The sequence below is a fragment of the Dipodomys merriami genome, unplaced genomic scaffold (assembly GCF_024711535.1).
Source record: "Dipodomys merriami isolate MVZ:Mamm:240054 unplaced genomic scaffold, mDipMer1.0.p SCAF_319, whole genome shotgun sequence".
NCBI lineage: Eukaryota > Metazoa > Chordata > Mammalia > Rodentia > Heteromyidae > Dipodomys > Dipodomys merriami.
The window spans coordinates 1176138-1198998 of record NW_027204704.1 but is presented as its reverse complement, the minus strand read 5'-3'; the positions used below and the strand labels follow the sequence as shown (position 1 = coordinate 1198998).

The window sequence follows — 22861 nt, the reverse complement described above, 5'->3', positions numbered from 1 at the left end:
GGATGATAATGCTGTAGTCTCCTCCAGATGGTGCCAGGCTGTCCTTGAACTTTATCCAAGGCGGTGGGCAGCATCAGCATCAGCAGCATCAGTAGTATCTTGCAGTGACTCGGGTAGATTGTCACACCTCCTGCTGGGTTACCTGTCAATTTCTGCACGAAGTGGTTAAAGAAGTTTTACCTGATTTCTGATTTTTGTGAAACTTCCCAGTATTTTCCTGCCTATACACTGGCTTTTCCAGGCTGGACTCCAACTGTTTCTTTTAAGGAAGTTTAGGCAGTGGCTCCTCCTGGGTAATTTATCAGGGTGACAACTTTTTACTAATCAGAGGTATTTTAAAATAAGGCCAGGATTTTCTAGGCTTGAACTTATAATTATTTTTTCCAAGTGCATACTTGTACACTTGTACAGTTGTTATCACTGCTTTTTATGCTTTTTCCTTTTAATTTATCCTGCCTCATTTTCCAGAAATCACTCTTGTCTCTTGATCTTAAGGGAGTTGATGGACAAAGATCCATCTTCTGCTGACCCTACCTAGCCAGGAACCTTTAACTTTACCCATTTTTAACAAGGGTTGCCAGGATCAGATGTCATTAAGAACACTATTTGCTCTAAATGGGAAATTATATGCATTTCATTTTTAACAACTGCACAGACCTTTTCTTGGGCTATAGCAGTGTAGCCTGTTTAGCAATCTGGTTTGGTAAAGCATTTTTCTGGCTGACTAGGAAAGCTGATCTCTAGTGACCCTAACAATGCCTGAGTTACCTGTGCAGGCCTTTAGACAGATCTCAAGAGGGACATAATCCCCCTCTGTATGGTATTTTCACAATAATAATAATAATAATAATAATAAATAGGGACATAATCTCAGGTCCACGGAACTTTTCCTTTACTGAACAAATAAATTTATGTGGCTAGTGTCACCCTAAAAGTCACTGCCAATTCAGACTTGAGCAGATATAGGGGGTTTGGGATTTAAGCTCTCCCCCATATTTTATAATGTTAGCTTTTCACTACCTGTTATCACAGATGACTGACAAGTTCCTGCCCAGTTACAAAATAGACAAACATGGGCATTGGAAAGGCAGGCTTACAAACTACCTTCCTGTGACCTCCAGGCTCTGATCAATTTTTGAAGGGCCAAGTGATTCTAGGATCTGACACCATCTCTGGCATCCCAGTAGTGGCTTGTGACTGTCTCTGGATGCTCCATCATTGCCAGGGTCCCTGGAATGCCTTTCTCCATGCTGGAATAAATGCACCATTGGCATTTTACTTGGTTGGTCCCTGGACTTGAACTCAGGGCTTGAGCACTGTCCTTCAGCTCTCCAGCTCAAGGCTAGCACTCTGCCACTTTCAGGCCCAAAGCAACTCTCCTTTTCCAGCACTCTGCTGGCTGATTAGAGATGACAATCTCACAGGGACCTTTCCATTTCCTGGCTGGTTTCAAACCATAGTTTTCGATCAACAAATCTTTAAAACCAGCCACTGTACTCCAATGAAAGCAACAAAGTTGGTCATTGGAAGTAGTTCTATAAACATGGTCTTACCTGGAACTTATTAAGGGCCAGCTCCTCCACTTCTGCCAATAAGATATTTACTTCAGACTCTGTTACCTGGGTTTGACTGTGCTCTTCATCCCATGACTAGAGCTTTAATGTCCCCAGGTGCATTTCCTTTCAACTGTCACTTGAGGAATGTGATCAGTCCATAGGAGTGTCTGGTAAAGAATGTCCTAGGAAACATCTAGAGAAGTTACTGTTTCTCTAAGGGTCAGAGAAAGACACTGAGTTAATACATTGCTTTTATTTAGGACATGTCCTGGGACTTGGACTCAGGGGTGGGCTGCTGTGTCTTAGATGTTATTTTTCTCCCTGCTAACACCCTATTGCTTGATCCACATTTGCACCTGTGTCCTTTGTGTGGTCGGCTGGATGAAAGGTCTCCAGGACTTTCCTACCTGCTTGGTTTTGAACCATGATTGCCCCACATCTTCACTATTCGAACAGCTGGAGTTACAGGCATGTCCTTGTCCTGAATAGCAAGAATCTCCTGCCAAATATGGAGATGGGAATATAGGCAGAAGTCAGGTCAATAATAAAAGTGACACAGTGTTGATGAAATCCCAGTGGGTTTTAACAAGATATGCTCATACACCTGTTTTCTAGAGGCCTGTCATCATAGCCCAAGGAGGACAGTTTTCATTCGACACACTGCAGGACACACAGGCAGGAAACACACACATTCATCTACCTCCTTGCCTTGCACAGCCCCATATTCCTGAGAAAATCTCTTCCACCTTCTGGGAATCTATTTTCCCCAAATGAATGGATAGGTGTGTAGAGGAGTTACACTAGGGCTCCCTCCCCCACTTCTTCCACAGTGTTTTCCCACTTGGCCTGTTGTGATCCCACATGACAGTTTGGATTGTTTCAAAAATCACAGAAGTACTGAGGTGAATGTGCATTTTGTGGAGGCTGGTGTGAGATTTCATGGAGGATTTTATGAAAAGGCTGATGTTGGTTTTGAACCTTGACCCACTCATGGTCATGCGATTTCAACATGATCTTCATCACCCCTGGGTAGTTATTGTAGTGGGAATCCTTATGTGTGGAAAAATCAACTCACACTACATAGATAGATAGATAGATAGATAGATAGATAGATAGATAGATAGATAGATAGATAGATAGATAAGCAAACGGGCTGATAGATAGGCAGATAGAGAGGCAGACAGACAGATAGGCAGATAGATGGACAGATGGATGGATGGATAGATAGATAGATTGATTGATAGGTAGATAGATAGATAGATAGATAGATAGATAGATAGATAGATAGATAGATAGATAGATAGATAGATGAATGATAGATAGATAGATGGATAGATAGATAGATAGATAGATAGAGAGAAAGATAGAGTTCAACTTAGTACTCATATCCACTAGTATAGAAGCCTCATGATCAGATTTTCTTAGGACTCCTGGAGAAAAAATGAGGAAGGGAGGTTGGAGGAATATGACTTCAAGTGGAAGCGCTTGCCTTTTGACCCTGACAGGCAGGTATTACCACTGTCCTTGCTACCCACCTTATCAATCAGGTCCCTTCCACTGATCCCCAGAAAACATATACCCATAGTGGTTGGAAGACAGCCTGAGACCCAGGCCACAACTTGCAGATACACACAGGCTGTGGAAATCTTGAAAACCTCTCCTCAAGATTGCTCTCTCGCCTCAACTCAAATAAAGGTTCCACTATTACCCCTGACCATGCCTCTGGGTCCAGGATTGTATCATCATCACCAGGATTCTCTCTCTATCCTGGCTGGAAGGAAGGAAGAAAAGAGAGAGAACCAAGGTGAAATCCAACTGACCAACAGGTTTTCATGGGGCTGAAACCTGGGGAAAGAAAGCAAGTCTCCTTCATTGTGACTGAAGGGAATTGATGAAGCTTCCTGAGAACTTGGGTTCCCTATCTACTAGGAAGAAAATGTGGAGTCCTGGAGGGGGGAGGAAGATGGCAGTGGACTGAGATGGAGGCTGGGAGGGAAAGCGACCTGATCCTGAAGATTCTAGAAATTAACACAGATTGGTGGACTTTGAGCAGGAAATATGAGCCTTGGCTAGTTCAGTGCCCATCACCATCATTTTCCAATAGAGATGCATGTCACTTGAGTTTCTCCTCTGGAAATCAGAAGACAAGCAAGAAGGAAGGAGGAGACAGTGGTGGTGTCATTCTGAGGCCATTTTTTGCCTCCATCCACAGGGGAAATTGGCCTGGGATTCTGCACCAATGCCCAGATAAGAAATGCTTTGCCATAGTCACTGCAGTCATTCCAGGAAGTTGTCCCCTGAAGGAGAAATCAGAGTCTTCATTTTAGAAGATTATAACACATGACTAGTTTTGCATTTTGCTCAACTTCTTCACTCAGAGATTCTGAGAACTTCTAGAACACGAGAAGAGGAAGAATTTTTAAGAAGTCGGATGTCAATCCAACCCCTTCTTGATAAACTTACTGGAATCATCAACATCCACCGTGAAAATACAAATAAACTTCTAGTCATAGCTGTACCCTGAGCCTAAGCCATCTCAAAAAGCAACCACATCCATAGGAACAGAAAGGTTAAGATGCATATAATTATGAAAAACTGTTAAGCAATGTAGGCATGGGATGGCAGGTACTGATTTTGCACCCACCTATATTGTTCATTAGTTCAAGTAACTTTGTGAAATGTACAGATTTCAAGTCAGGCACTTAAAACCTAGTTTTCTATCCTGTTTTGGAGAATATTTCTTACATAGCACAGAAAGCAATCATCCTGATTGCAAAAGAGTGAGAGCAAGCAACTTCTCTCAAAAGGGGATTCATTCAGCTTCTTGTAATAATGGGCATTAAATAGAGAGTCCAAGGTTTTCTCTCTCTCTTAATACTTCATATTTAAATTATTTGCATAATGGCCAATGAATATAGGACTAGCATGATTTCAGATCCTCAATATACTGTGCTTACTACATATGGATTTAATCATTTACTACCTATGTATTTTATTCAATATGGTGGAAGTGAGCTGTGGGTGTGTTTGACTGGACTACTATCAAACCCATCATCTCCCTCCTCTGCTTGTTAGACAGGCAGTTAGCAGCATAAAATAGATTTTCCAGTTTTATTTATAATCTCCAAACTAAGTTGTCATATATATCAGCTGTCTCTCTTGTGTGGTTCCAATATAAGATTCTGTACTTCATACAATTCAGTAACAACTGCCATGTCAGAGAAAATGAATAATTCTGTTGGTGGAACTGGTGATAAGATCTCTGCTCTCCTGTTGAACGTTGATGTCCTCAGGTCAAGTTGGCCTTGCTGCTCATCTGCTTGGTGAGCTGGAATATTCCCTCCGGACCACCTGTGCCAAGCAGGAATTTTTTTGTGGGGGAAAGTCAACACCACTCAATGGTGAGCACTGATTGGTGCATGGGGGAGACTGACCCACAGGAGCATCTCATAAAAACAGGAGGAGACGCCACCCTCCCAACCCCAGAGCTGGAGACGGAAAGCTCACAGCATGAGAGTCCTGCTGCTGGCTCTGCTGATCCCATGGATGCGTGCTCAGCAGAATCCTCAGTTCAGACTTTTCAAGGTAACCGAATATGGTGATGTGGGGAACTAGTCCCTGTGTGGGGAAACTGTCTGTCTCTCAATGTGTGTCAGTGTGTCTGTCTCACATTTGTTTTTGTGCATTCATCAGATTTTATTCATGGGTTGCTCTGTATGTCCATATTTATCCAACATACCTTCCATTTTGAATTCTTCCTTTGTCATTGGCCAGTAAATAAAAAAAGTAAAGAACATGTGGACAGCATGATTTGTGATTTTTGCAGTTTTATTTCATATAGGTTTAGACATGGAATCTTTATAATTTTGTACATGTGTTACTTTCACAAACAGATCTGCTTGTGATCATTCCTAAGAGGCCTAGAATCTCCCCCTGAAAATAATCCTCCTTCCATATTCTCTCTTCAAATTTATTAATGCCATGTAGCAAGAATCAGACACTGTAAATACTTCTAGTAAATTCTCTTCTGAAAGAAGCAGAGCCTGGTAGCTCAGAGTCTGGAGAGGGAAGTCTCCAGGTCATTGCAAGCAGGTTACTTGAACCCCTGAGTGTTTGGGGAGCAAAACTGAAGTCTATTCGCTAACCTTCCTGATGGGATGTTTCTCATTCAGCCAGGACATTGGTTGACCCATGCCATTGCAGCTGATCATGAAGAGAAAATCCTGGAGAATGGACGACTGAGATACTTACTGCACTTTATTGGCTGTGATAGCGAATGTGAGACCATAAGTGTGTTCGTTTCTATCAAGTAAGTTGGGCTTCCTCGACAATACAGGCACCCATGCACTGACTACTGGCCTTACCTTGATGGACAAGTTTCCAAGAAAATCTTTGCATTTGGTGTGGAAATCTGAGGATCTGAACTGACCCATATTTTAATATGTAGGATGTCCAAATATTCATGTTATGCCAGGTGGAGGTGCATGCCTGGTCTGCAGATTAACCAGCCAGATGGAAATTATCTAATTAAGAATATCCACAATACCAGGAAAAAAGGGGCTTTAATTGTACAATGGGAATGTGTGTCATTCGATTTTTACTCCATGGCCTTGTTGTGAGTCTTAACCAATGTTAAGATGATGGCTAACACCTTCTGAGCGGTGAGGAGTAAGGACTGATTCAATGTCACAGAACTATTCGCCAACATTCTCCTCATGAAAAAATCTCAGTTTTTTATGTACTTGAGGCACATTTAAAGATAGCAACATTGAAAAAAAAGGAGGTGTGCAGGTAGTTGTGTGTAGATAGACAGACAGACAGACAGATATATTCAGACATACATACATAATACATTCATAGATAGATAGATAACATATGTGTCATTGTCTCTGTGTGTCTGAAGTCTTGTCCAGATGTTTTATGATATTCATGTCAATAGTAAACATGTGAAACTTTCATTAGCACAAGGTGAAAGGCTAGCAGACAGTGTAGGTGGGTTTGGATGAACAGGAAGAACAAAATACATGAGGGAAGTGTCCAAATGACTGTGTGAGTGGAAACACTCACAGTGACCTGAAGGAAGGAATCCAGGGGATGTTCTCTCTCCCTCCCCTGCAGGTGGATTCCTTCATTTCCATCCCTACTAGTGGCTGAATGGACAGATCTGCAAATTATTCTAGTTGTAACTGGAAATGAAAAACAAAATTACCACACAATTACGTGTCAGTGATTCTGAGATCCAGGTCCTAAACCCAAAAGAGGAGTAAGGCAATGGCCAAGATGGTAACTCCCCAGAGCAGACATCTGATGTAGAATCAGCAGAATATGCAAACAGCAAAGCTATGAAATTAATTATAAAATAATATCAAATTGGATTTTCTCAAATTTCATGTGGGTTGCACAGAATCTCATAACTGGTGAACATGTTTGAGATGATAAATAAGCATTCTAAAAAAAACTATGTTTTTTTCTTGTTTGTTGTTGCTGTTCCTGTTTCAAAGGATTCATTCCCTGTGCTACAGTGAAATTTATTTCGGAGATAGACAAGAGAATGGTGTTTACAAAGTATTCAGTGAGTATCTGCTGCTGATCTGGGGTACACCTAGGGCTCCTGGCACTGTTGGGTTCTAGGTCACACATGAGAGGCACAGAGGAGGGGTGGCCACCTACTGCCCCCAAGGACCAAGTCCACGTGGACAAGACCCTGAACCTTGCAAGGACTCAGGCCCAGTCCTCCTCCCTGTACCTCTTCCTGTTTCCAAGGCTTCTCTGTTGCCATGGATAACATTCAGGGATGCTTTGCAGTGACACGAGCAGGTGTTGAAATGGACTGGATACTGGAACCATGCTTTCAGGACAAGGTTTTCTCTAATCAAAATAGGAGCAGCTGCCATAAAAGGTGACCAGACTCTTCTGTAGAGTTGGAGATGTGCTTGAAGGAGCAGATCCTCCAAAATAATCAGGAAAGTCCCCATAATCCAACAACAGATGCTCATCTCCTAGTGTAGCTGACTTTATGCTTTAGTTACAAGAAGTAGAGGCCTAGGTGTGTGTATGGTGCCATGAAATAATCAAAAATGGTTTTCATCCTGCCAGAAAAATAAGCAGCACACCTAATACTGACTTCCATAAAAAAGTATTCACTTATGATTGGTGGATTTTGTATGGTTTTTTTTGAAAGCAAAGAAGAAATTAAAAAGCAATCAAACAGGGAAGGCAGGTAAGCAGAAAGACAGTGGCACAGCCCAGCACAGGCTACATGCTGTCTAAGTAAGAAATACTGAGGTCTTTCACATCAGGGGTGCTTATATGATAATAACAGGGTCTCCTCTAGAATTCTGCACAGCTGGATGTTAATCTTTGGTCTTCATTGTTGCTGGTGTTGCATTTTCTCCTCACTGGTTCTTCCTGCGACTCACTCTTCACTGGCTGGGCATTGCTTTGCATGAAGAAGGCATCTGTCCACCATACACACGTGCATCCATCAGATAGGCAAAGCCATCCTTTGGTTTCCCCTTCCAAGCCCAGAAGAGGGAGCTTCTGGCTCTGAATATCTTGCTTTTATTCTGAGTACCTGTGCATGAGTCTCTTTCTCTAATTTATCTTTGTTCCTTTCCCCTAAAAGGATTTTGTTCTCTTCATTTTTTCCTTTAATGCTGGTGTTGCCATGAGGACACTGGGTCGGAGTGACTTCTCCTTGTGCTCACAGCCATCCTGGTGTCTTGCTGGGTGGTGGGGGCTTTTCATCCAGCTCCTGAAGGCCTAGACACAAGATGGGCCATTCTTGGAATCGCAGGTGTCATGCTGTTTAGCCTCAGGAAAGCTTGGGTCCAGAACATGGTTGTTCCTGAGTATTCCCTGCCCAGTTTGCTTGGTTCATCCCTGAGTATTCACCTCTGTGGTATGCTTTCATAGACTTGGGCCTCCATCCCAAACATGAGGTTTTTGTCTTTAAGAGCTTGGTACATGCTAGTTCTGGGCTGCAGGTGTTTGAGTCAGGACTCTACCAGCAGTCACTGGCTCTCCAAGGAAGTCTCTCAATTCGATCTCTGTAGATGGAGCCTCTCTGTTTCTACAGAATGAATTCACATATAACTAGAGACATCACTATCAAACGCAATGAACCATCAATTGCCTCACCTTCTGACATTGTTATTTTGAATTTCCAGACCATGAGATGCATATCCAAGAACTGAAAAGTACAAGGAAATTCATGACGTTGAAAATAGTACATGTTCATCAAAACGGAGAGAAAACCAATGTGATCTTGTTGGCAGGTGAGCACTGCAGCTTCGGTCTGTGCAGCAAAGCCAACCACCTCTACAGTGAGCTTGGAGAGCTGGGATTGGGTATTAATTGGCTCCACTGTGCTGATCCCTGTGACCTTGATCTTCCTTGGGAGGAGAGGCCAGGACCCTGAATCTGGGTCTGAAGAAACAGCCCAGGGGTTCCCAGAGGACACAGTAGTCAGCTGGTTGTGTTAATGGTGGATATGGCTGCTGTCCTGTCTTCTCCTCCATGTAGGAAGACTACACAGCGTTCTCACTAAGAAGGCAGACATGGAGTTCAGAAGGATCGTGGAGGAAAACAGCATCCCACCTGACCACATCCACTACATTAGGAACAAATGTAAGTCTGCCCACTGTGGAAATACTCACTAGAATAGAGATTCATGGAGAGCGTTCTTCATGGAGTTGTTCTGTCAGCAATATTCTCTTTGCTCAGAGTTAGGAGGCATCAGAAGCAAAATGGCACAGGTGGCCTGACCTTCCCTTCCCCTCATTTCTCTCTTCACAGATGATTGTCGTTAGTGAAATTTCTCGGTGAGTAGAAATGGGTATGTTTAAAGTCCCTGCCATTTCAATGATCTCTTCCCTCAGGAGGGCCTGAGAAATTCAGAGACAAATATTCCTGTTTGAAGAGTGGCAAACAGTTTGGTCGACGTAGCATGGAGTTTTTACTGAAATCCCTGAAAAGATGACATGGTCCTTGGGTTCATTGTAGCTATTTTAATGGTAGTTCCTGAAGTAGCAGTTGGTATAGTAAAGCAGGAGTTACTATAGAACAATGAGAGTTGCTGCAATAGTAACAATTTACTATTACAAAGGAGTCGTTTAGTGCTAGTCATAAACAGGGACTTGACTGTGCAGTCGATGTTTTTGTTGGTTTGTTTGTTGGTGGTGGGGCTTGAACTTAGGGCCTGGATGCTGTTCCTCAGCACTTCTGCTGAAGACTGGCTCTCTACTGCTTGAGCCATATAGATGGTGCTACTTCCAGTTTTCTGGTGGTTCATTGAATATAAGCATCTCTCGGACTGTCCTGCCCAGGCTGGCTTTGAACCATGATCCTCGGATCTCAGCCTCCTGAGTAGCTAGGATGACAGGTGTGAGCCACCAGGGCTTGGCTTGAGCATTAGTTATTATAGTAAAGGATTAGTTACTATATTAAATTGATAGTTACCTTATCACATTTTCACGCTCCACTTTATAGGAGTTAATAGTGGGTCCTTTACTATATACAGAAAGCTTGGAATTCTGAAATGTAAAAGCAAGAAGACAGAAACCATTGTGGCTACCACTGTGACTGAGCTCACTTGCATTCCAAACCCACCTTACTACAGAACATTCAGAAATATTTGTTACACAGTGTTTTTCTATAATTTTTGTATGTGATGTCTAGAAATTATGACATAGATTCAAAAGTCTCAAAAAGGCTTAAATATTCATCACTTTTCTCTTTTTGAGAGGAGCACCCATTTTATTTTTGCTATCCTTAAGTAGCTGTGCACAGGAGTTTCTGTTCAATACGTTAATGTGCACAATGCATCCCAACCAATGACCCTTCCAGAATTCTCTCCCATTGCTACCCTCCCCTCCTTGTACAATCTTGATCAATATATCTCCATCCAAGGGTTGTTTTTTTTATTTTTTGATGGTTGTGAGATGTAGACTCTGGGCCTAGGCATTGTCCCTCAGCGCTATTTAGCTCATGGCTAGTGCCCTACCACTTGAGCCATAACACCACTTCTGGCTTTATGTTCTTCTTATCAATACATTTCTCTTTCCTTTATTGGGTTTTTCATTCTATTTCTGGAGTTATGTGAGATTAAACATGTGCCAGGTAGTTTCCTGTCACCTTAAGCATGTGACCAGCGTTCATTTACTTATCAAGATAGATAGACAGACAGACAGATATATAGATAAACACACAGGCATATACAAGACAGATGTAGAGAGAATATTGATAGGTAAATGGACAGACAACAGGCAAGAATATAGATAAAATAGAGACAGACAGACAGACAGACAGATAGGTAAGTAGTTGTGTAGATAGGTAGGTAGGTAAATAAATAGGCAGGAGGACAAGCTGGCAGAGAGGCTGGCTGGCTGGCAGGCAGACAGGCACACAGACAGACAGACAGACAGACAGATAAAGAGAGACACATAGTTAGGAAGATAGACAGGCACACAGGCCAACAGAAAGAGATAGAAATAGTGATGGAAGTAGAGATAGACAGTGATGAATAGATACAGGTTGATGGATAGATACTGATATATACATGAATAGATCTATAGAGAAAGAGATAGACGGGGATAGACACAGACAGTCAGATGGATGGATGGATAGATAGATAGATACATACATACATACATGCAAACATACATACATACATACAAAGACACATAGATAAAATCATGGCTGACTTGGACACACATTCTCAGGATCGTGTGTCCTTTGTCCCTGGGTCAGCTGGGATTACAAATACCACTCATGCTGACAATGTCAGAGGCTCTGCCATGGAGTGCATGTTGGGTCGGATGTGTTTTCTTCTTCTTCTCTTACAACCTCACAGGTGCACTGGAGATCTGGAGCTCATGGGATGCCAGCCTCTCCGTGGGGTCAGAGTCACCTACACCAAGATAAAGTCGCATGGTCGCTCCAATCTGTGTTCCCTCCTTTAGGTGAAGCCATGGACACTCCTCCCTGGCTTTCCTTTTCATCCCTTCTTCTGATCTTAATACTTCTCAGAATGATTTAATAAACCAATTTCATGTGCATGCATTTCTGCTTTGGGAGAATCTGTTCCTGAGTCCATGGATAGCATCCCAGATACCCCTCAGTAGACAAGTGGACCCAAAACAGTGGATTTTTACGCCATCAATAGAAAGAACAAAGTCATGTCATTGACAGGGAAATGGATGGAACTATAAAGTCTTGTTGAGTGAGGTGAGCTGAGCTCAGAGGGACGAAGGGCGCACGTTTTCTCTCATATGCAGAGGTGAGATATAAAATGCAATGGGATATGGCAACTTACATGGAATTCAAGACACTCACATACACTGAGACCCAAAAGGATATTCTTAGGAGAGAATGACAAAGGCACAGTGCCTATATGCTTCTTCCTACCATCAATCAATCAAACAAGCAAGCATCTATCTGTCTATGTTTCTATGTATCTATTTGTCTATGTTTCTATGTATCTATGTATCTTTTTATCTATGTAATTATCTGTCTCTCTCTCTCTCTCTCTCTCTCTCTCTCTATCTATCCATCTCTCTATCCATCTATCTGTGTGTATGTATGTATGTATGTATTTATCTACCTACCTACCTACCTACCTATAAACAAATTCTCAGATATGGAAACAAGAGACCTCTCTTCTTTTTTCTTTTCAAGTTTTTATGTTTTTATTTTTGAGTGATTCTGCCTCCTTTTCCTCATTTATCGTGTATCCACGTGGATAGCCTTCGGTGTGTAGGGGGAGGGCACAGAACTCGAGGGGAAAATGGTGAATAAGTGCAGTAGTGGAGCTCACTGGGCACAGGTGTAGGTGAAGTCTGCAACTCTCGGGTGGAGACGGGAGGGAGGGACAGGGAGAGAGTGAGGGAAGAGAAGACACTATGCCAAAGGAGATGCGTTCTTACCTGACTCAGGTCAGGGGAATTGCTCTGGGCATCACCTCCTAATAATAATGTAATAAATTAATGTAAACAAGAGAAATAGGTAGCCCTACCTTATTAGGAATGATCAAGGAGACAAAAGGAAAGAAGGCAGATGCCTCCTACAGATGGGGTTAGGAGTTAATCATTGTTCGAGAGAAGCATCAAGTAGCACAGAACAGAGTCAGAGATACCAGGGGCTGGGGGCACAGGAGGATCAGGGTTTAAATACAGCAGGGTATGAGACATGGGGATTTGTAATGTAGAATCAGAAGGGCCTGCATGAACAGGTGAAATGAGGATACTGGATCCCACTGGCACCATCTTGTCTTCTTGTTGGATGAAGGTGGAGGCCACCCCCAGGTGATGGCTCTGCTTGAATCCCCAGAGGAAGGCAAGTCCCACCCCCAGATGATGTGCATGCCTGAGTTCCTAGAGGAAGGAAGTCCCACCCCCATGTGATGGGTGTGCCTGAGCTCCTAGAGGAACTTGAACAATAGTTTCATCTCAATCCTGTATCTTGAACTTGACTCTTGAGCTTCCTGTGACCCTGACCCTGACTCTATTTAGGGCCCAACAAATGCATGCACCGTTTTGCACCATGCTTCATGTTTCCTGCATCTCCTAAGATCACTATGACATCCCACTTGGGCTCTTCACTGGAGTTGATCCGGTTCTTTGACATTGCTTTTCTGTTCTTCATTATCCTCATGGCTCAGTTTCCTGATGGTACGAAGTGCATTCAAGGCTGCAAGTTTTCTGAGCATATGTATCTGCCTGCAGTTACTAATAATGAACACTCTGATAAAGACTCCTGGTCTGACCTCTCAAAATATGTCTATTCTGGATCTCATGAATGAATTTCCATATAACATAGATTAGGCCAGAGGGCGGGGGGGGGGAGGGGGGAGCAGCTGGCTGAGAACAGCTCAAGAATGTAGATATGGATAAGATTCTGATGAGATTCCCTGGGTGGAGATAGCTGCACAGAGACCCTGGGAAGCGGCATGATCAATGGACCAGGAGAGCAACTTCGAGCTGTGAAACCAATGCAGATTCCCCTCAGCCATAATTGTTGAAGGGAAGAGAAAGAAAGAAAGAAAGAAAGAAAGAAAGAAAGAAAGAAAGAAAGAAAGAAAGAAAGAAAGAAAGAAAGAAAGAAAGAAAGAAAGAAAGAAAGAAAGAAAGAAAAGAAAGAAAGAAGGGAGGAAAGGAAGGAAAGGAAAGGAAAGGAAAGGAAAGAAGGAAAGGAAAGGAAGGAAGGAAAGGAAAGGAAGGAAGGAAAGGAAAGGAAGGAAACGAAGGAAGGAAGGAAGGAAGGAAGGAAGGAAGGAAGGAAGGAAGATTGATGAAGGAATATAATAGATAATAGATATATAGACATATCTATTAGATATGTAGATAATATAATAATAATAATAATAGAATTCATACTAAAAGTGGTCGTGGATTTCCTTGGACCAGTTGGTCACAGAGGAAGCCATGAGTTGTGAATCCCTCAGATAGGACTTGAAGGACAGATCTGAAATTATCCAGGAGACATCTGTGAGCAGGAGGGATGGATGGTTAGAATTCATACACAGATCTCCTGCACCCCCACCCCTGGCCCACCACAAGACATGAACTTGTGGATGGTGGGCAAATGGACCAACTGAGTTTCCTGAGACTGATTCCTTCCAGAAAATTCTTTCTTTTCCTAATCACTCCTGAAAAATAAAATTATTATGCTCCTGGAGGATAAGACTGAGACTGAGACAAAAAAAATATTACCATTAGTTGAACAATGACAAAACAAAAGGTTTTCCATCCCTGAGGAATCCAGTATTTGATATTTCCTATTCTGGACTTGGGATTTACTCATTTGAAGAAATTCTGTGTCCTCACCTTTAGATGTCACAAGCCTTTCTTTGGGGGTTAGTTTTCATGATGTCATAGTATTTGGAATTTTCCAGATTGATGTACTGTGGATTTCCATTCCGCAGTCAATTGAGGGGAAAAGGGATGTGTAGAGTGGATTCCTATTTTCCTGCATTTACCACTTCAAACCACACCCTATTTTTCCACACAGCAGGAGTTGAGAACAAGGCTGGCTCGAGATTTCAGTCTACTCTACCCTTTGCCTAGGTGACTGTTCTCAAGTTGCTGAAGACTATGATCATGAGTCTAGGTATTGATGGCTCCTAGTTATTATCTTAGTGACTCAGGAGGAGGGGATCTCATGATTTCATTTTGAATTATGCTCTCCCACCACCACCACCCCCACACCAAATCAATATCTTTCCACTCCTCATCCAACAAATAAACCTAAGATGAAAGTGAAGGTGAAGATGTAGAGCTGCAAATAGGATTGGAAAACCTGAACGTGTGTGTTGGGGTCTGTCATCTTCTGTGAGTCTGAGAATGTTTATTTCATGTGTTTAAGTGCTTCGTGTTTGGTGACTATATATTAACCCATGTGATTGCTTCTTCATCGATCACTCCCTTTATTTATCTGTAATGATCTTGTCTCTTCTAACTGGTTTTAATAGGAACTCTCTTTTATCAGATGACAGGGTGGATACTCCTGCCTTCTCACAAGATGAATTCGCCTGGAAGATTCATTTCCATCCCTTTGCTCAGATTTGTGTTGATCTCTGACTATGATATGAGTTTATTATGGACAACACATGAGTGGATCTTGCTTTTTTGCTCCAGTCTGCTCCTCTAATCTTTTATAGGACCAGACTTGGCCCCATTGACTTGTTTCTGTGAATCAATCCAGCAGTCTCATTACCAACATCTCTATTCCATCCCCAGGTCCCAAATATTTTTATGGCCAATCCTGGGACTTGAACTCAGGCCTGGACTGCATCCCTGAGTCTATTTGTGCTGCAGGCTGGTGCTCCATCCCTTGAGCCAGAACACCACTTCTGGCTTTTTCTTAGTAGTTGATAGATTCCTCCTGCAAAGGAAGAGGAGTTGCCCTTCTGTGACTTAGATCTAAAGACTCCACTCTATTTCTTCCCATCATATCAGTGTGAGGCTTTTCAGTCAGAAAATCACGTGCAAAGCTCATCTGTGCATGCTGTTCTTCCCGTCGTGCCAATAGCACACATCCGCTCTGCCAGGGCCTCTGCTTCTGCCCATAAAATCCATAGATATTGACTACAGACTCTGCTACCTGGGGTTGACTGTGAACTTCACCCCATGGTGAGAAATTAAATGTCCCCAGGTGCATTTCCCTTCAACTGTTATTTGAGGGATGTGGTCAATCCATAGGAATGTCTAATAAAGAATGTTCTGTGAGACATCTATAGAAGTCACTGTTTCTCTAAAGGACATAGACAATGAGTTAATGCTTTCCTTTTATTTAGGACATGTCCTGGGACTTGGACTCAGAGCTTGGCTGTTATGTCTTAGATATTATTTTTCTCCTGCTAACACTCTACTACTTGAACCACAGCTGCACCTGTGTCCTTTGGGTGGTCAGCTGGAGGAAAGAGACTCCAGGACTTTCACATGGCCTGGGCTGGTTTGGAACATTCCATCTGATTCTGATGCTATCTGCCCCAGGACTTCACTTCTTCCACCTGATAGGTAAATCAACCTCAGTTGCAAGGAAGCTTTGCCATTTCACCTTCAGCCAGAATAGAGACTTGGTTGCCCTTCCATCCATTTCACTAACTGCCAAGTCGGAGACAATAAATAATTGTGTACATGGAAGAGCTAATCAGTTCACTGCTCCCTGTGAACACAAGTGTCCTCAGCTCACCATGTTCTTGCTGCTCATCTGCTTGTGAGCTGGAATTCCCTCCGGACTACCTGTGTCAAGCAGGATTAGTTTTTTGCGGGGGGGGGGGGGGGGGGGAGGTGAAGAGTCAACATCCCTGGATGGTGAGCACTGATTGGTGCATCCAGGCGGCTGATTCACAGGAGACTCTCATAAAAACCAGGAGGAGCCACCGTCCTCCCTAACCATGGAGCTGGAGACAGAAAGCCCCACAGCATGAGAATCCTGCTGCTGGCTCTTCTGCTCGCATGGACTCATGCTTGGCAGAAATCTCAGTTAGAACCCTTCCAGGTAACCTGAATATGGTGATGTGGGGAACTAGTGTCTGTGTGGGGAAATTGTCTGTCTGGAAGTCAGTGTGTCTGTCTCAGATTGCTTCTGTGTATCAATCACACCTTATTAATAAGTTGCTCTGTATGTCTATATTCTTCCAACTCATCTTCCATTTTGAATTCTTCCTTTGCATTCTGCAGTAAATATAAAAGATTATTAAGAACATGTGGACAGGGGCTGGGAAGGTTGCTCAGTGGTAAAGTGCATGCCTTGCATGCATGAGGCCCTGAGTTCGATTCCTCTGCACCATATAAGCAGACAAAGCTGGAAGTGATGCTATGTCTCAAGTGGTAGAGCGCTAGCCTTGAACTGAAGAGCTGAGGGACAGCACCTGGCCCAGAGTTCAGGGCCCAGGACTGACCAAAAAGAAAAAAAAAGAACATGTGGACAGCATGATCTGTGGTTTTTGCAGTGTTATTTCATATAGGCTTAGGTATTGAATTTTTATAATTTTGTACATGTGTTACTTTCACCCACGGGTCTCCTTGTGATCATTTCAAAGAGGCCTAGAATGTCCCCCTGAAAATCTTCATCCTGTCTAGTCTCTCTCTCTCTCTCTCTCTCTCTCTCTCTCTCTCTCTCTCTCTCTCTCTCTCTCTCTCTCTCTCTCTCTCTCTCTCTCTCTCTCTCTCTCTCTCTCCTAACTTATTAACACCATGCAGCAAGAATCAGAGACTCTGAATACTTCCAGTGAATTCTCTTCTGAAAGAAGCAGAGCCTGGTAGCTCATATATGGAGAGGGAAGTCTCCAGGTCATTGCAAGCAGGTTACTTGAACCTCTGAGTGTTCGGGGAGCATCCTCTACCATGCCTGATGGGTGTTTCTTATTCAGCCAGGATAGTGGTTCACCTACACCCTCACAGCTGATAATGAAGACCAAATCCTGGAGGGTGGACGACAGAGATACTTAATGCTCTATGTCTCCACTAGTAGAGAACGTGATGTCATATCACTTATATCAAGTAAGCTGAGCTTCCTCCACTATATAGGCACCCTCTCACTGAGTCCTAGCTTGTCCTTGACAGCCAAGTTTTCAAGGAAGTACTTGCATTTGGTGGGGAATCTGAGGACCTGTGCTTAAACATATTTTTATATGTATGATGTCCAAATACCTTGTGGAAATGCATGTCTGGTCTACAGGTTAACCAGCCAGATGGGAATTATCTAAGAATAGAAAATACCAGGAAGAAAAGAGCTTTAATTTTAAAATGGGAATAAGTGTCATGCATTTTTTACTCTATGTTGTGGTTGTGAGTCCTCACAAATGTTAAAGTGATGGCTTACACCTTCTGAGTGGTGAGGTGTAAGGACTGATTCAATGTCATACAGCTATTCACCTCATGACAAAGCCGCAGCTATGCAAGTACTTGAAGCACATTTAAGGAGAAAACATTGAAAAAAAGGAGATATGTGTGCATGTATGTGTGTGTAGACAAGTACATATATAGATAAATAGATGGATAGGTAGACAGACAGACAGACAGACAGACAGACAGACAGATAGATAGATAGATAGATAGATCGACAGATCGATCGATAGATAATGTGTGTGTATCATTGTCTGTGTGTGTCTGAGGTTTTGTCTGGATATTTCATGATTTTAATGAAGATCACAACAGACAATTCCAGATAACACGCTCTAGAGTGAATACTTGCAACCTTCATTAGCACAAGTTGACAGGCTAGCAGTCTGTATACTTTTTGGATGGAAAGAAAGAGCAAGATGTCTGAGAGAGGTGTCCAAATGATTTTGTGAGTGGAAACACTCACAGTGACCAGGAGGAAGAAATCCACAGTGTGTTCTTTAGATATGAGCAACAGAACAGCAGCTCGCCATTCCTTGCAGGTTGGATTCCTTCATTTCCATCCCTACCACTGGCTGAATGGACAGATCTGCAGATTATCTGTTCTACTTGGAGCTGGAAATTAAAAGCAAAAATACCACACAATTACATCTCAGTGATTCTGAGATCAAGGTCATAAACCAAGGAGGAGTAAGCCAACATCCAACATGATAACTGCTCAGGCCAGAAATCTGATATACAATCAGCAGAGCACCCAAAGAGTAGAGCTATAAAATTAATTATCAGACAGTACAAAATTGAAATTTGTCAAATTCCTTATGGATTGCACAGAATTCCGTCACTGGTGAAAATATTTACGATGATCAATAATGATTTTAAAATGTACTTTTTGTTGTTGTTGTTGTTCCAAAGCTTTCATTCCTACTGTAAAAGGGTAAAGCACTGTGCAATACAACAAGAGAATGGTGTTTATAAAACAATCTGTGAGTATATGAAGATTCGGGGTACAGCTAGGGCCCCCAGCACTGGGTTCTAGGTCATACGTAGGAGGTGCAGATGAGGGGTGGGGTTTGTAGACACCTCCTGCCCACAAGGACCAAGTCCACGTGGACAAGACCCTGAACCTTGCAAGACTCAGGCCCAGTCCTCCTCCCTGCACCTCCTCCTGTTTCCAAGCCTTCCATGTTGCTATGGATAACATTTGAGGATGCTTTGCAGTGACATGAACAGGTGTTCAAAGGAACTGGAAACCTGCATGATGCTTTCAGGGCAAGCTTTTCCCCCAATCAATACAGGAGCAGCTGCCATGAAAGGCGACCAGACTCTTCAGTAGAGTTGGAGACGTGCTTGAAGGAGCAGATCCTCCACAATAACTGGGAAAGTCTCCATAATCCAACCACAGATGCTCATCTCCTAGGGTAGCCGACTTTATGCTTCAGTTACAAGAGGTAGAGGCCTAATCTACTAGGTGTGTGTATGGTGATGTGAAATAATCACCAATGGTTTTCATCTTGCCAAAAAAGGAAGCAACATTCCAAATACTGACTTCCATAAAAATATTCACTTATGCAGAGTTTGTAATGGGGTTTTTTGAAAAAGCAAAGAACAAATTAAAAAACAATCAATCAGGGAAGGCAGGTAAGCAGAAAGACAGTGGTGCAGCCCAGCATAGGCTACATGCTGTCTAAGTAAGAAATACTGAGGTCTTTCACATCAGGGGTGTTTATATGATAATAACAGGTTCTCACCTAGAGTCTTGCACAATTGGATGTTAATCTTTGGTCTTCATTGTTGCTGGTGTTACACTTTCTCCTCGCTAATTCTTCCTGCAACTCACTCTTCACATGTTCGTTCTTCAGATAGACAAAGTCATGCTTTGCTTGCCTTTCCACGCCAAAAAGAGGGAGCTTCTGGCTCTGTATATCTTGCTTTTATTCTGAATGCCTGTGTGTGAGTCCCTTTCCCTAACTTATCTTTGTTCCTTTCCCCGTAAAAGGATTTTGCTCTCTTTAATCTTTTTTTTTAATGCTTGTGTCTGAGTAACTTCTCCTTGTATTCACAGCCATCCTTGTGTCTTGCTGGGCTGTGGGAGCATTTCTTCCAGCTCCCGAAGGCCTAGACATGAGATGGGCCATTCTTAGAAATGCATGTGCCATGCTGTTTAGCCCCAAGAAAGCTTGGCTACAGAGAATGCTCACTCCTGATTAGTTCTGCACATGGTTTGCTTTGATCATCCCTGAGTGTTCACCTCTGTGGTATGCTTTTGCAAGACTAGGGCCTGCAACCCAAATATGAAGTTCTTGTCCTTATAAGCTTGGTGCACATGAATTTCTGGGCTGCAGGTGTTTGAGTCAGGACTCCACCTGCAATCGCCAGCTTTCCAAGAAAGACTCCCCATTCCATCCTGCAGGATGGGACTTCTCTTGTTTCTTGAGACTGAATTCTCATGTCACCAGAGACATTACCGAACACAATGAACCATCTGTTTTCTTGCATTGTGAAATCGTTATTTTGAATTTCCAGAATACACTTTCCATATCTAAATACTGAAAATTACAGATGAATTCCTCACATTGAAAATGGTCTCTGTGAATAGAGATGAAAGGAAAACCAGCACGATCATATTGGCAGGTAAGTACTGCAGCTTCTTCCTATGCAGAGAAGCAAACCACAGCCACTTCTACACTGAGCTTGGAGAGCTGGGATGGTGCATTCATTTGCTCCAGTGTGTTTATCCCTGTGACCTTGATCTTCCTTGGGAGAAAAGGCAACGACCCTGAATCTGGGTCTCAAGACAATGAAGCCAGCCTGGTGCTGGTGGCTTCTCATGCTGGCTTCTCAGGAGGTTGAGATCTGGCAACCAAGGTTCAAAGCCAGTCCAGGCAAGAAAATCCTTGAAACTCTCATCTCTGACAAAACAACCAACAAGGGGAATTAGCGCTGTGACTCAAGTTTTCCAGGGCTAGACTTGAGTGGAAAAGTTCAGGAACAACAGGCAGGTTCTGAGTTCAAGTCCTTAGACCAGCTGACAAGTGATATTGGAGCAGCACAGGCTGGGCAAAATGAGGTGTGGTCAGTTTGGAGCAAATACAGCTGATATTCATCCATCTAGCAACCCTAAGATCAAGGGACCAGAGTCATTGAGGGGAAAATGAGGCAGGATATGGAGGAAAATGAGGCCTGGTGAAGGCAACTCAGCAACATGGTGTTTAGAAACAGAGAAGCACCATCTTTGCTTCAAAGAAAGACAACAGGAGACATTCCTTCCTGAGCAATGAAATTCTCACCCCAAGAATGAACATTTGTCTGGCAGGATCTGTGCCTTCCCTGAGAAATTCTCTCCCACCCCCCTGCAATGTAAGCCACCTCCTGTCCATAATGCAGATCACAGGGCACCAGCCTTTTCTCAAGGATAAGGATCTGTTTTGTGGCAGGCTGCTTCTTACCTGGAATAAATGCCCCCAACAGGCAGAAACTCAGAAAGAATAACACCAGGAGTGCTTAGAGCAAAAATAAAACACCCAGCTTTGCATAGCTTTGGGGTCAGATCCCTCCACTTACCCTATAAATACCCCCTGACAGCCAGGGAGCTGCATGTGTTTCTCTCTCCCTCCCTATGAGAAGTCCACCCTCTGTGAGGTTGGGCTGGGCCCTTTCAGCTTAGCTATGTGTGCTTTGTCTGCTTGCTTAGCCACTGAATAAAGCTCTTCCCCATTTGACACTGAGTTTCTGGGCTATCGGAGCCATTGGACTGAGGTGGGTAGATGAGGGCCAGGCAGAGTCCCTGGATGGAGGCTGAGGAGACATGGTGGGATTCTGAATCAGGAAACAGCACAGGAGATCCCAGAGGATGCAGTATACAGCCGGTTGTACGATGGTGGATGTGGCTACTGTCTTGTCTTCTTTTCCATGCAGGAAAACCAGGCAGCCTTGTCACTGAAGAGGAAGACATGGAGCTGAGAAGGATCGTGTTGGAAACTGGCATCTAGAGTGACCACATCCACTACATTTGGAAGGGGGAAGGTAAATCACTGCTTTTTTTCCCCCACTATGGGAATAGAGATGAATGGAGAGCATTCATCATTCAGTTGTTCTGTCTGCTGGCCTCTCTTTACTCAGAGTTAGGAGACATCTGCCACAAAATGGAGTCTGTGCACTGGCCTTCCCTTCTGCTTCTTTCTCTCTTCTCAGATGATTGTAATGAAGCAAGAGTTGTGGGAATATATGGAAACAGAAGTTTCTAAGTTGCCTTTGGTAATTAATCAGAAAATCTCTCTTATACATACCCATCAGCTCCAATTAACTGGGCATGCACCTTACATTTAAATCACTGAAATTGGAACCTGGATTCTGGCTTCATAGGAGTTTATCTTCCATGTCCTAGGCTTTACCTTGGATTGTGACTTCGGCCCCAGAGCTCATTCAATCAAGGCTGGTGCACTAACACTTGACCCACAGCTCCACCTTGTGGTGATCTGGGTTTTTGGTGATTCGTTGGAGAGAGGAGTCTGGGAGCCTTTCCTGATTGAACCTCCATTGCCCCAGATCTCAGCCTCCTGAGTTTGCAGGATGGCTGGTGTGACCCACCAGGGCTGGGTGAATGGTATTACTTTGATTTGGGAAAGTAGAGTCACATGGTCAGGTAGAATAAACTTGTGAAGATGAACCCTTCTGAATGTTGGTGTGACTCAATAGACTTGCATGGGCAAAAATCATTACATCATCCAAGACAGTGCTCCAAACCTTATATTACACACACACACACACACACACACACACACACACACACACACACACACACACACACATATGTATATATGTTGTATGTGCATACTATACATTATATAGCCATGTTGTATTATGCATTTATTTTTGTGTAAGGTGTTATATGCTGTTTGCATGAGAGATTTATATATTATATACAGAGAGAGACAGAGGGAGAAATAAAGGTAACATCAA

General features: G+C 43.0%; 1 long non-coding RNA gene across 1 annotated transcript; it reads left to right on the top strand.

Moving 5' to 3' along the window:
* The first annotated feature begins 14483 nt into the window (after window positions 1-14483).
* LOC138841380 (uncharacterized) lies at window positions 14484-22554 on the top strand. Its single transcript, XR_011376410.1, has 4 exons — window positions 14484-14663; window positions 20426-20533; window positions 21818-21925; window positions 22287-22554. It is a non-coding gene; the product is annotated as an uncharacterized lncRNA (long non-coding RNA).
* Window positions 22555-22861: the final 307 nt, after the last annotated feature.